This window comes from Oratosquilla oratoria, chromosome 16, assembly GCF_046742065.1.
Source record: "Oratosquilla oratoria isolate Oo_2021 chromosome 16, ASM4674206v1, whole genome shotgun sequence".
In the NCBI taxonomy this organism is placed as follows: Eukaryota; Metazoa; Arthropoda; class Malacostraca; order Stomatopoda; family Squillidae; genus Oratosquilla; species Oratosquilla oratoria.
The window spans coordinates 51,860,054-51,862,553 of record NC_134792.1 but is presented as its reverse complement, the minus strand read 5'-3'; the positions used below and the strand labels follow the sequence as shown (position 1 = coordinate 51,862,553).

The 2,500-nt window shown below is 42.6% G+C and overlaps 1 protein-coding gene across 1 annotated transcript in view; it reads left to right on the top strand.

Annotated features, from left to right (window-relative positions):
* Window positions 1-2,072: 2,072 nt before the first annotated feature.
* The window catches only part of LOC143033995 (monocarboxylate transporter 5-like), a 33,302-nt gene continuing 32,874 nt past the window's right edge, over window positions 2,073-2,500 (top strand). The window contains exon 1 of the mRNA XM_076199793.1: window positions 2,073-2,274. The gene's annotated coding sequence lies outside the window, so the exon portion shown is untranslated. The remainder of the gene's footprint in view (window positions 2,275-2,500) is intronic.

The window sequence follows — 2,500 nt, the reverse complement described above, 5'->3', positions numbered from 1 at the left end:
TGTCTTCGTAAGTCACCGGCATGAGAACGTTTTGCGTCAAACTTCCCAGGCATTAAATTTGACCTAGCGCCGTGTATATAAGACGGACGAAACAGACGAAGAACCAGATCGCCTTGAGACACGCATTGAAACGCAAAGTCGTCACCTCCGTCTCTTCCCCTTCCCCCTTTTCTCGCCCTTAGAGCGAACCATATAATATTGGCGCCCAAATTCATTGCTAAATAAAACCAACACTCACTCCAGCAGAGTTTGCCTTCAAGTAGCCTAACACACATTTTTTTGTCTAGGCCTATGGCATTAATTTCACCCAAAAGAATGCCATTATTTACAGCATCAAATGCTTCTTGTAGGTCAAGTAGCATCATGCAACCTTTATCCAGTCCTGATCTAATATAATTTAACAAATGAATATATGTTTCCGCTGATTATGATTGTCTAAAACCTGACTGAAACTCGGAGTAGGTTGCTTTGCCGTAGATACAATTGGTCATATACCACTCTAGGCTTTTTGACACACTGAGAATAGACACTGGCTGTGATTACCTGTTTATTATTTTTTGTGAATAGAGGAACAACACGTGCTTTTTAAAAATCAGGCACCACACCTTGATCAGTAATAATGACAATATTGATGATAATAATAACGAATGATAATAGTAGTATTAGTAATGATATTTGTAAAAATTATTGTAAAAATGACGAAAACGACAAGGACGACAACAACGACAATGATGACAAGAAGAACAAGAATGACAACGACAAGGACGACAACGAGGCCGACAACAACGAGGGCGACAGCGACAAAGACAAAACGACTACAACAACGAAGAAGACAATGACAACAACGACACCAACAACGACGACAACAACAGCAACATCAACGACAACAACAATGACAACAACAACGACGACGACAATGAAAACTACAACAGCGATAACAAAATAGCAAAAACAATAACAATAATTATATATAATATGCACAGAGAACTGGAGCTCAACATGAATTACTATCAACACATGTGTGAATTTCATGTGTTTACCATTTCGAAACGGGGTCAGGGGCACGGACACAACCCCTGGATCCGATCCAGGATTCGGATGGTTGTAGGCACGGAGTCGGTTTTGGCCTTGGGTAATGTAGGATCGAACTTTGCCTTGGCCTGGGGAATGGTAGACTCGACAACCTTCGAAATGGATGATGGATTAAACGTGCGTCACATTCTTCTGTTGCAGCTGAGAGGTGAGCAGTACCGAAACAAAAAGTTACTGATAGCAACCATCAGCGCCATGCTTCAGGACGCAAATTTCCAGACACGGCAGTCGTGTGCGGAAATAGTAAACAGACTGAAAAGAAGCCTTCACAAAGGACAGAGGAATGGAAAATTTGAGAAAAAAGGAGTAGGGAGATTGAATGACTGCCGGAATAATGTTTGTAAGGTGTGTGAGGAGACACAACACCGGGGCGGGGAGGGGGGGGGGGCATCTCTGAAATCCACAGAAGTAGGTCTACCAGGGCAGGTAGAAACGACGGAGGAAAATGAACTCTGTAAGCGTACACCTTGCCGAAAAAAAAAAAAATGAAATCTAGAAAGCTGCCATGAGGCGATGTTGTCACTGAGCGTGTTTGGGATGGACTGCCCTCGTACGTCAAGGTACATCGAATGTAACCGACCTATACTGTTACCGAACAGCCACGTGAGGAAGATCATAGGAAAGAGTTTGCCTGTTTACATGTAAAGACGTTTCATAAAAGCGGAGCGAGTTTCACGGATTGCATAACACGTAACTGTGCTGTGAGAGGGAGACTATAGAGGGAGTTATCATGTGTTGACAACAACTCTGTGTTGACACACAGAAAACCAAAGCTGACGAACAAGCAGATAATGGTCAGATTTGGGACAAACGAGTTGTGTTCACCACCAGAGCATATGAAGTGTTATGAAGTCAACTGAAAGGGCTGGTAGACTTGATGGTACGAGGGTTTGGGAGATGAGTGTGTGCGTGTGTGCGTGTGTGCGTTTGCAGGTGGCCTGGGTTGCTACGTCAAGAGCGAACAGTTGAGTCTGGTCCGCAGTGAACGCACATCACGTTACCTCATTCACAGAGAACGTAGAATAAGGTGGAAAAGTGCAGTGTTTCAGTGCTCTGAAGTAGAAAAAGCGTGTTTTCTCCTAAGTGACCTGCATTTGAAATTGATATATTAAGCAAAGAGAATATTTACATATTTACTGTTAATTCAAATCAGTGATATATCAGCAATAGTACACCCAACAAGTAAGTTTCACGAGTGTTATACACAGTGGCATTCAGATCATGCTAAATAAGATCGGATAACATACATATCAATCTTTACTTCCAAACAAGTTCCTTATACCAACGTCCATCTGCATACGAGCATCAACATATGTACTCGTAAAAAAAAATGGCAATCGCGCGTAGCTTGGTCTATTCGTTAGCGTCTTTGCACGTCAAAACCGAGATCGACCCATGTTGAGGGATT